General features: G+C 37.8%; 1 long non-coding RNA gene across 1 annotated transcript in view; it reads right to left on the reverse strand.

Annotated features, from left to right (window-relative positions):
- Window positions 1-305: 305 nt before the first annotated feature.
- Window positions 306-12458, reverse strand: part of LOC139118252 (uncharacterized) — a 15769-nt gene continuing 3616 nt past the window's right edge. The window contains exons 2-3 of the long non-coding RNA XR_011548651.1: window positions 940-1234; window positions 306-409 (exon numbers count right to left, since the gene is read on the reverse strand). This is a non-coding gene — a long non-coding RNA (uncharacterized lncRNA). The remainder of the gene's footprint in view (window positions 410-939; window positions 1235-12458) is intronic.

Here is a 12458-nt window from a genome sequence, read left to right on the forward strand (position 1 = left end):
TACCATGGACAGCGATACTGCTGTAACTGTTCCAGGCAGTGCATAAAAGCCTTGGTCTACAGGGAAATACTGACTCCCCAGAGGCGTTATTCCAACTACAGCGGCCGAATCTTGTCCGTAAATACTCAAATACTCCTCTTGTTCCGTAAACAACGTCAAGGTCAAGCCTGAAATATATGGTTACATTGTGTTTCATTCTTATTCCAATAAATGTCCTTTGCATTATCGAGCAAACTGCACGGAAAGGATCAGTTTGATGTTTAGAAATCAAATTTCTTAGAAACACAAAGCCGGCAATTGTTTACCTTGTTTAGGTCCGGTACCTGTCGCAAGTCTCGGCTTATCTGGATCCCCATTAAAGTGAAAACAGTTACCGAATTGTTGGTCTTGCGAAATAATAAAATCATTTCTAGATATAATGAGGGTGATAAATCAAATTAATTTGATTAGTTTATGTATACAATGTAAGTTGTCATCACAGCAACTTGTTTGTACGCAGATACCGAGATATGACTTGCATATCTTTTCAATACGTCAACATGTAAATGTGACAATAGATTATTTTGACTGGGAAATCGATTACATTTTGATATTGTCGTATTCTTAGACTAGTATAAGCATACAAGCGTATTCAAGATAGCATGACAATTTCCACGATACTCAGGGTTTACAATAAAAATCAGAAGAGTAATGACACATGATGAAAGGGTAGAACGTTACTTTCACTTTACTGGTGTTGGCATATCACATGTTAGTTGGTCTATTACATATTTGTACTACTTGCTATGATATGTGGATTAATATGTGCGTGCCATTACAGCCGCATCTCTCTTTTTTTTCTCCCTCTCCCTCTCTCTTATATATACGCTTACAAGACATACAAGACACAACACAAAAACAAGCAAACAAACATAATTTTTGAGTGCATCTAATGCTTACTTTGGATCGCACTTTTCCCCTGCGTATGTACATTGAAGAATGAAGTCTTCAGCCTGGTGGCCTAATTCACTTATCTCATCAACGCTTAGTGGCAGAACTCCTGCGAGTTCCGAGTCCTCCGGAGATCCACTAAACGTTTTAAATCTTATCCAGTCGGGCGGATCTTCCCCTTTCACGCGATCAAAGTTATGGTGCACGTAGATATTCTCCTGGAAGTACTTGTAGACCGCAGGGTCGTTAGTTATCGACAAGTACGATGCATACCAACCGGGAGAAAAGTTAAACAAACGGGCGCCTATGGAAAATGGAAAACTCCAACCAGTTAAGTAAAGGAAAAGAAGCAAAACAATACTTCAACCCCAACAACTTTTAAATTCTTAAATATCGACAAGAGCATTTGCACATCACTTATACTAAATACTTAATGATAACGATTGCACATCTTCATCAACAATTTGGGCAAGGCATATCATTATTATTGAACAGTCTAACGATAAAGCATGGAATCCTTGTCTACTTTTAATAGGGAATGCATGATAAAATTAAATTTTGTCCCATAAAGGTGAACATGTTCATTACAATCTGCAAGCAAGGCTGGAAGATTCATTCGTGTGATGGCGCTGTGTTCTGGAATGGAACCTCCGATCTAGTAATGTATTTGAATGCGAATAGCAGCATACTAAAATCATTTCATATACATAGTTATCTCTGAAATACTTGCACTTCAATTTTACAGGTTGCTGTATAATCTACCACCAATTATATGTAAACCATTAACTTAATAATAGAAATTTTACTGGCGGTAGTGCCACAGCCAATTTACCTCCCAAGGATTGGCGCTGGCATTAAGAAACGTGTTAGACAATCGAACTTGCGACTGAGAAAAATAAATGACTATACACTACGTTTCATCAGTCACCAGCGCTATGTTACCAAGCAAAGAAACGCGAATAAATGTAACTCTTAAATATTTTGGGCCTCATTCTCCATTTAGCAGAAGTCAGTGCTTGCATGAGTTTCTTTTGAGGGTATTGCATGCAAATATTCATGAACCAATGATATTGCGATGCCCAGTATGATTCAGGAGAAGCAAGTTTACTAGGTAGGAATCACAAATACAAATTCAAGATAAATGTTTGCATTTACGTATTGTCACAAACGCTCTTCGTACACAATAAAAAAAGACAAGAGAAATTCACAAAAAAAGACATTAAACATTTTGTAAAATACTAAGGTAACGTTGGTCATATGTCCTAAAATAATCATAAGCATATCATGTTTTCTACAGTAAAACAGAACGTAGAATAATATTTTGATGGTCAACGCTATGGAATCAAACAACGGAAGTTCAAGTACTCGCTAACGATGCTAAAGAATATGAATTTTATCATCGTCGTTGTTTTTCTTTTTCTTCTTCGTTGAAGTCCAATCATTACGCTGATATTTCTTTTGTACAAGAAAATCATTCTACAGCGGCTAATCAGGCAGAGTGACAAGTCGTTCGGCGTGCACCTATTTACTTCTCTCATTGTGCGAGTAATTCTGCTTGGGTTGCAGTGCTGTTTCCCCGAAACAAAAATGTTGAGGTTGTTTCTTAAGTGTCGTCTAGGGGCGTTTACTGCATTTGCATATTAAGATGGATGATACTTCCTATCATTTGCTCAATACTAATACTCCCCACAATGGAGATGATCGTTGTGTTTTATTTCAAACTCTTCGTAAATTTCTCCTTGATCTTGATCTTGACAATTACAATATTTTTATACGGGAGGCTTTAATTGTACTCTTGTTTTCTAACTTAGATAGGTCGTCTCATATTGAACCACATTTGAAATTTTCACGAGTGTTTTCTGCTCTTGTCCATCGTTGTAAGCTTTCTGATGCCTAGCGTTATTTTCATAAGTAGTCTCAAAATTTCACGTGAAAGAGAGGAGAGCAAAATGTGGCATTGCCATTGATACTTTCTTAATTAACAAGAGGTTGACTTCGAAAATTAAATCTGAATCTATTGACTCTCCTAATGATTTATCTGATCACTCTCTTGTTTCTCTTGTTTTAACTATGAATCCGTGTGTCAACAAAAATCCAGTTTGGTGTCTCAATACTAGTCTTCCTAATGATAAAAATTACTGTACTTTAATTAAAGTACTTTAATTAAAGAATTTTAGGAAGGTTTGCGTAATGCGAAGAATAGGTTTCCGTCTCTTCAGTCTTAGTGGGAAAGAGGAAAACAAAAGATTAAAGAATTAAGTCAGCAGTACGGCGTTGAACGATTTCATCACTTTAAACGCTCAAAACAAAAGCTTATTGAGGAAATTCGTACTTTGGAATCATTGATTCATACTCAGTCTTCTCTGGAAACAAGATATCATCAGCAAAAAGACCTGTTAGACAGTTGTCAGAAACTTGATACAAGAGGTGCATTTATTCGTTCTCGTTTTCAACAGCTGAATGATTCTGATACTAATTCACAGTTTCTTTTTCTCTCTTGAAAATTACAAAGGAAGTCGTACATCGTTTTGCTCATCTCAAACGTGAAGATAAGAAAACTAGAGAAATCACAGAGAAATTCCTCACGTTACTCGCCAGTTTTATCAAAATCTTTTTACTGCAGAGCTTGTTTCACCTGAAACACAAAGTACTTTGCTTCATGATCTCCCTCAATTGCCTGCTGACAAAGCTACTCAACTTGATGAACCCATTAGTTTTGACGAGTACACCTTTGCACTCAAGAACATTGCAAATGGTAAAACGCCTGGTGTTGACGGCATACCATGTGAATTTTATAAACAATGCTGGTCTTTCCAAGGGAAAAATTCCCATCAGGTTTTTCAACAGTCAGTTCCCGATGGCCTTCTTCCAACATCCTGCCATAGAGCTGTTATCACACTTCTTCTGAAACAAAATGATAACTCTCTTCTCAAGAACTGAAGACCTATCAGTTTGCTTTGCTCTGATTAGGAAATTTTCAATAAAACTTTATCGCTTCACTTGAAACAAGTTTTCCAAGATATCATTCGTTTCGATCAAAATTATACTGTTCCAGGCAGACAGATTGTTGATAATATTCATTTAATCAGAGATTGCATTCATTTTTATAATCAAATGATTTTTCCTCTTGGTATTCTTTCTGTGGATCAGGCAAAAGCTTTTGATCATGTCAGTCATCATTATCTTTTTCAAACTTTGCAAGCGTTCGGGTTTGGTGAAACTTTCATCAACTTCTGTATACAGAAACTGATAGTTTTGTCCGTATTAAAAGTTCCCTTACTGCCCCAGTTCAGTTTTCACGTGGTATAAGGCAAGGTTGCTCCTTATCTCGTCAGCTTTATGCGATTTTAATCGAACCTCTTTAAACACAGAGTTAGACAAGATAAGAGTATTCAAGTGTTATGATTCCAAATTCAGCAGATCGTAAATAATAATTAACATAATATAAGTATTATAAAGAAATAAACGCGAAAAATAATAGGTTCAAATATAAGGGTATTTTGGGCCAAATATGATATCGATTTCACTGCCCTATGTTTCCATGGTAACCATTTTAGGGGTTTAAAATTTCAGTTTTTGTAATATCTCATGAAAAGTTACTTTGATTGATATGAAAATTATCTAGTGGGGGAGTTCGGGTCAGAGAACACAAAAACCAGACTTATTTTAATGTTTCGAGTTGCCATGGTTACTACTTTGGAATGGAAAATGTTACTTTTTCTCTAATTCATATTAAAGAAGTATTGATTTATGTAAAAATTAATCATAATAATTGACTATCACACGCATTTTAATGTGAGATGTTTCCATGGCAACCCTCCAGAAGTAAAAATTACCAGTTTTTCAAAGATTTCATATAAAATCCAGTAATCAACTGAATGTGTTATATCAAAGGGATATTTTGGGTTAAAAGACCAAATATCCAGTGTAAAAACTAGTAATCAACAGAAATATATACCAAAGGGTTATTTAGGGTTAGAAAGACAAAATATGATATCCATTTTTATGGCCCTGTGTTTCCATAGTAACCTATGTGCATTTTAATATTTCAATTTTTTTCCAAATTCCATCCCAGTTACTGTGCAAATGCTGTCCTAAGTGTATTTATCACAGCATGAATTCATTGTTCATTTTTGTTTTATGTTGTCATGGTAACCATTTTGGCAACCACAGTTTTTTAAGTTAAAACATAATTCACTGTTTTTTATTTATTTTATTGATTTCTAAGTAACAACTCTTAACATGTTGTTATGTAGGTCATTTTCACGCACTCATCATGACCTGAGTTCAATTAGTCTAGAACATTCTCAAGGTCACTGCCCTTAATGACTTCACAACCTTGAATTCAATTAGTCATGTTTGGAATGTTCTGGAAAGTTAATTAGTTGTGTAAGAGAGATAATTTTAGAACAGTAATTAGCATGTCAATAAAAGTTCTAGATTGTTCTTATATGCCCTTATGTAAGCACATGGGTATAAAAGGGACGTGCACAGCTTCCAGTCAGACTTTTGGGATCGTGTCTCTTGTGTGTTACTAAACTCCAGCAGTAGTCATTCTCAAGGCTTTTCAAGACCTTCACTGCCAACGCTGGATTTATACTGTGGACTTTGTGCAACTTCAAGCCTGCAAGCCAAAGGACTGTTCATTCATCCGACTGACTGTTACAACTCTGAGACTGGAGCTTTGCCGTCCCAGCTGAGATAAGTAGTCTGTACACTTTTAAAGCTTGTACTCTATCCCTGACTTAGCAATTAGTTTTATTTTCGTAATAAATTTTGTTTAAACGTTAACTGCTGAGTTCACCCTTTTGTTCGTTTTCTCTGCACGTAACAAAATTGGGGGCTCGTCCGGGAGACAAATATTTTGAGCCATTTGACAACATTTTGCCTGCCTTTTTCAAAACTACTGTATACTGTGAACTCAGCGAAATTCAATCATGGCGGAATTCAAGCCAGACGAATTTATGGATGACCTTGATCAGGACACATTTAATTCCCTCAGAAAAGACAACCTCATAGCACTGGCCAATTTCCTTAAAGTAGATGTCAAAAGATCTATGCGCAAGCGGGAAATACAGTACCACATTGCAAAACATTTAGTTAATTTAGGCCAATTTGAGGAATCCACCTTGAAAGATTATGAGCCCGAGTCTACCTTTGAACTAAGAAAATTAGAATTAGAAATACAGGCAGATTTGGAGCTAGGATAATTGGCATTAGAAAAAGAAAAAATACAAATGCAGTTAGAAATGAAAGAAAAGAATTGCAAGTGGAAGAAAGACAAAGGCAGAAAGAAAGAGAGGGGAAAAAGGAAAGAGAATTAGCAGAACACCGACTGCAGTTAGAAATGAGACGTTTAGAGCTTGGAAAGTCAGGAAAATTCTTCCCTTCGGACAATTTGACATCACTAAGCATTTCAGGTTAGTTCCCCCTTTCCAAGAAAAGGATGTTGATAAATATTTCCTTCATTTTGAGAAAATTGCTCAGAGTCTGAATTGGCCTAAGGAGTCCTGGTCTATGCTTTTGCAGAGTGCTTTGGTGGGTAAAGCCAGAGAAATTTACATTCAGTTGTCAGTAGAGCAGGCTTCAAATTATGATTCTGTGAAGGAATTAATTCTCAAGGGTTATGAGTTGGTGCCTGAAGCTTACTGTCAGAAATTTAGGGATTGTGAGAAGGCGAGGGATCAAACTTATGTTGAATTTGCTCGAACAAAAGAACAACTGTTTGATCGTTGGTGTTCTTCTGAAAAGGTCAGTCAGAATTATGAAAAATTACGACAGCTTGTTTTGATTGAGGAATTTAAAAGGTGCATCCGGAGTGACATCAAGACGTTTATCAATGAACAAAAGGCAGATACATTGGAGGTTGCTGCACGTTTGGCCGATGATTATTCATTGACCCACAAATCTTCCTTTCTCAGCAAACCATCCCAGTCCTTTTCATACAGAAACAATGCAGGTAAATTTAACTCCTCCTTTCATCCAAGAATTTTTCAAAGGAAGTAGGAAATCAAATGACAACAGTTCACAGAGTTCAAGTAACACTCCCACATCATCAGATCCCAAGTCTCAATCTCCTTCTGACAAACAGTTCGGTACACTTTCTTGTAATTATTGTAAGAAAGACGGCCATTTAATGTCAGATTGTTTCAAATTGAAAAGACAACGTGAAGGTCAAAGTGGTCAAAGTGGATCTAAGCCCACCGGCTTTATTTCTTCATCAACTTCAATTAGAGTCTAATAATGTGTGCAACACATTTTCTGAGGTTAAACCCCTTCATCCCCAATTAATGAGGTCAAGGTCAATTCTTCTCAAGATAGCATTATGGGTATTTCGACACCATTTATTCATGATGGTTTTATATCATTTTCTAGTGATTTATCTTCCGCTACCCCTGTCAAAATTTTAAGAGATACCGGGGCTTCCCAGTCTCTTTTGTTGGCAGATACCCTGCCGTTTTCTGAAAAGTCATTTTCAGGTTCTAAATTTCTTATTAGGGGGTAGATTGCAATGACTTCATTCCTGTTCCTCTCCATAATGTCTATTTGTCTTCGGACTTTGTTTCTGGACCTGTGACTTTGGGTATTAGGCCTTTTTTGCCTTTTGAAGGGATTCACCTTCTCCTTGGAAACGACCTTGCTGGGGACAAGGTCATTACTAATCCACTTGTGACTGATAAGCCTAGTTTAGATCAGGATCCAGAGCCAATTGAGGAAGAAATTCCTGGTTGTTCCCTTCATGTGCAATTACTCGAGCCATGTCAAAGAAAACTTCCGAGAATCAAAATACTCTGAAAATAATGTCACAGGTGTCGACTTAAATGACACCTTTCTCAGTCAGGTGTTTGACACGGATCATTCCGTTATCCCTCGTGGATTTGAAACTTCCAGTAAAACTTCTGCTGACAAAGTCAGACATTTTCTAGATCAAATCTCATTGCAGAACAACACAAAGACCCAGATATTTTGTGTTTGTTTGACAGGGTAGATGATGAAGATAAAACTTCAGATAGCTCTGTTTCTATTATACAAAATCTGGTATTCTCATGCGTAAATGGAGACCTCCAGATGTTTTGGTCGATGACGATTGGGCTATAAAACATCAAATTGTGGGTTCCAAAGCCCTATTGTGCTGAAATATTGCGCCTGGCCCATGAAACCCCTGGGCTGGTCACTTAGGAGCAGGAAAACTATCGTAAAATTCTCCGTCACTTTTATTGCCCTAATCTCAGGTAGGATGTAGCACATTTCTGTAAAACTTGTCACACATGTCAAATGGTAGGAAAGCCGAATCAGACCATTCCAAAGGCCCCTTTACAGCCAATTCCTGCATTTCAAGAACCATTTAGTAGGATACTAATAGACTGTGTTGGGCCCCTACCAAAAACAGATCAGGAAATGAGTACAAAATGCTTGTTCATGCCTCATTACCACAAAACTCGATTATTGCAACTCATTATTATACGGATTACCTGCCAAAGACATCTTACACCACTCAGCACGCCCAGAACACTGCAGCTAGAATAGTGTCACGTACCAGGAAATTCAATCATATCACACCTGTTCTTATAAATCTACATAGGTTACCAGTTGTCTTCAGAATCCAGTAAAAGACTCTACTCATCACCTACAAGGCACTTCATGACAGCACTCCAACATATATTCAGACTTAATCCACCGTAAACCTATATCCCGTACTCTCCGGTCAAATGACAAGGATCTTCTTCATGTTCCACAATGCAGACTGAAAACTTATGGTGAACGTGCCTTCTCGCGTGATGCTCCACTTAACTGGATAATTTACCGTTAGAAATACGGCAGTCTTCCAGTCTGGACAATTTCAAGAAGAGCATCAAGACCCATCTCTTCGAAAGAGCCTACTGACACCTGGCCATATCTTTATGCAGCGCCATTGAACACTACTAGTGGATACTGGCGCTCTATAAATTCTTCTGATTGATTGATTGATTGACATGCTGACAATAATGTGTACATCAACTCGGTTCCCCGAAGCCATACCACTGAGAAATATAAAGACAAAGACTATAGTGAGAGCTTTAGTCAAATTTTTCACTTTATTCGGCCTCCCTAAATGTGTCCAGTCCGATCAAGGCTCCAACTTTATGTCTGGTATTTTTCAACAAGTAATGGATCAGCTAGGCATTAAACAGTATAGGTCATCCGCCTATCATCCAGAAAGTCAGGGTGCTCTTGAGTGATTTCATCAAACTTTGAAAAACATGATTAGGACCTATTGTTTTGACTCAGAGAAGCAGTGTGATGAAGGAATTCATTTTCTGCTCTTTGCTGTTAGAGAGTCAATTCAAGAGTCTCTTGGTTTTAGCCCATTTGAGCTTGTATTTGGACATACAGTCCGTGGCCCACTTAAGCTCGTTACAGAGAAATTCCTATCAGACATGATGATTGTCTGAATATTTTGCAATATGTGTCAGATTTTCGTACAAAACTCTCTAAAGCATGTGAATTAGCCAGAGAAAATCTTGAGTCATCTCAGCAGTCAATGAAAATCAAATATGATAAAAGCACCTCAAAACGGAAGTTTGAAGCCAGGTCAAAAAGTTCTTGTTCTACTTCCGTTCCTAGCAAACCACTCCATGCTCGTTACTTTGGGCCATATCTAATTGATAAGAAATTGAGTGATTTAAATTACATCATAATAACACCTGACAGGCGAAAACAAAAACAGCTATGTCACATAAATATGCTTAAGCCATATTTGGATAGGGATAATCCTACTAAAACAAAGCCTGTCAGTGCAGTCAGTTCAAACCATTATGAAGATAGTGATACTGAAACTGACTTGAGTGAAAATACTCTAAATTCAAAGCTAGGCTCGGTCAAGCTTCAGAACTCAGAAATCCTGGAGAAGCTGGAGTCTACAAAGTTTACACACTTTCACACAGAACAACAACAACAGGTGAAAGAACTGCTCCACGAATATAGACACCTATTTCAAGATGTTCCAACGAGGACAAAGTCATCTATCACGACGTTGATGTTGGGGACAGTAAGCCTGTAAACAACATCCATACAGACTGAATCCAACAAAAGCGAAATATCTCCAGGAAGAAGTCAAATACCTGCTGGACAATGACTTTATTGAACCCAGTAAAAGTAACTGGAGTTCGCCGTGCATACTTGTTCCCAAATCAGATCACAGTTATCGTATGTGCACGGACTTTAGGAAAGTCAACACTTTAACAAAGACAGACACTTTCCCAATCCCGAGGATTGATGACTGCATCGACCGAGTGGGAAAAGCCAAGTATGTGACGAAATTCGACCTACTCAAGGGATTTTGGCAAGTCCCTCTGACGGTCGTGCTCGTGAAATATCCGCCTTTGTTACACCAGACGGATTGTTCCAGTACAAGGTGATGCCATTCGGAATGAAGAACTATCCGGCAACATTCCAACGGATGATCAACAACATCATATCCGGGCTAGACGGGTGTGCAGCTTACGTTGACGACGTCGTCCTGTATAGTGACATCTGGGAGGAACACATCAAGCTCATGCGGAAGTTCTTTGAGAGACTGAGCAAAGCAATGTTGACTGTCAACCTTGCCAAATCTGAGTTTGGTTGGGCGAGGGTGACTTACCTTGGACATACTGTAGTGAGGTAAAACCTGTTGATGCCAAAATCAGTGCCATTTCAAGTTTTCTCATACCAAACTGCAAAGACAACTGATGCACTTTCTCGGTATGTCTGGTTACTACAGATAATTCTGTCCCAATTTCTCCACAATTACTGAGCCTTTGACTAACTTACTTAAAAAGAAAGTAAGGTTTGTTTGGTCAGAGCAATGCCAACAGGCATTTGATACACTTAAAGCCATACTGCAAAGTGCTCCAGTGTTGTCTGCACCAGATTTCACTTTGCCATTCAAATTAGCTGTGGATGCTAGTGATACGGCTGCTGGTGCTGTTTTATTGCAAGAGGATAGTCATGGTGTAGATCATCCTGTTTGCTATTTTTCACGCAAATTTAACAAATCCCAGAGAAACTACTCTACAATTGAAAAAGAGTGTTTATCTTTGATATTAGCTTTACAGCATTTTGAAGTTTATGTTACTTCTTCAAATCAGCCAATAGTGGTTTATATTGATCACAACCCTCTTGTTTTTCTGCAGAAATTTAAAGGCAAAAATCAGAGATTGCTAAGATGGAGTTTAATGTTACAGGAGTTTAATCTTGACATTAGACATATCAAAGGCAGAGACAATTTAATTGCAGACTGTCTCTCTCGTATTTAGAGTTTATTGTTGTTCACACTCTTAAGATTACATTTGTAAAAGAAATTTTTTTTTCTTTGAAAAAATTCTCTTTTGAAGAGGGGGTGTGTTATGTAGGTCATTTTCACCACACTCATCATGACCTGAGTTCAATTAGTCTAGAACATTCTCAAGGTCACTGCCCTTAATGACCTCACAACCTTGAATTCAATTAGTCATGTTTGGAATGTTCTGGAAATTTATTAGTTGTGTAAGAGAGATAATTTTAGAACAGTAATTAGCATGTCAATAAAGTTCTAGATTGTTCTTATATGCCCTTATGTAAGCACATGGGTATAAAAGGGACGTGCACAGCTTCCAGGCAGATTTTTGGGATCGTGGTCTCTTGTGTGTTACTAAACTCCAGCAGTAGTCATTCTCAAGACTTTTCAAGACCTTCACTGCCAACGCTGGATTTATACTGTGGACTTTGTGCAGCTTCAAGCTTGCAAGCCAAAGGACTGTTCATTCATCCGACTGACTGTTACAACTCTGAGACTGGAGCTTTGCCGTCCCAGCTGAGATAAGTAGTCTGTACACTTTTAAAGCTTGTACTCTATCCCTGACTAGCAATTAGTTTTATTTTCGTAATAAATTTTGTTTAAACGTTAACTGCTGAGTTCACCCTTTTGTTCGTTTTCTCTGCACGTAACAATGTGTTCAATAATAATAATAATAATAATAATAATAATAATAATTGTAATTGCCTTGCCTTCATTCTAGGGAGATTAATATAAGGTTATTCCCAAATACTGGGATTTATGTCCGAGTACATCGTACAGCAGAGGTATTGTCCAAGACGCGTAGCATCGAGGACAATACTGAAGCGTACGATGTACGAGTACATTGTGCAGCGGAGGTATTGTCCAAGACGCGTAGCGTCGAAGACAATACTGAAGCGTATGATGTACAAGGACATAAATCCCGGCATTTTGGGAATAATCTCATTATTATGCACCTTTTTAGTCCAATTTTACCTCGAAAAAGTCAACATTAAGCTTTGTGGGGGATGCCCGTCCCGCACTGCACTGAGCGATCGCGAGCAAACTGAGAACGCGTTCTGCGCGTCCGCTAAGCGCACTGAAAGAAATTTCAAACCCGTGCAGTTAGAAAATTAGAAGTTAGAAATTGTAGGTCATCAGCATAATTAAAATTTCATCCCAATTCACAGGCTTTTGATTCACCACTACTAACGTAGTGAAGTACCGAATGTTTAGAAGTACGTTTCTTTTT

Source organism: Ptychodera flava, chromosome 19, assembly GCF_041260155.1.
Source record: "Ptychodera flava strain L36383 chromosome 19, AS_Pfla_20210202, whole genome shotgun sequence".
In the NCBI taxonomy this organism is placed as follows: Eukaryota; Metazoa; Hemichordata; class Enteropneusta; family Ptychoderidae; genus Ptychodera; species Ptychodera flava.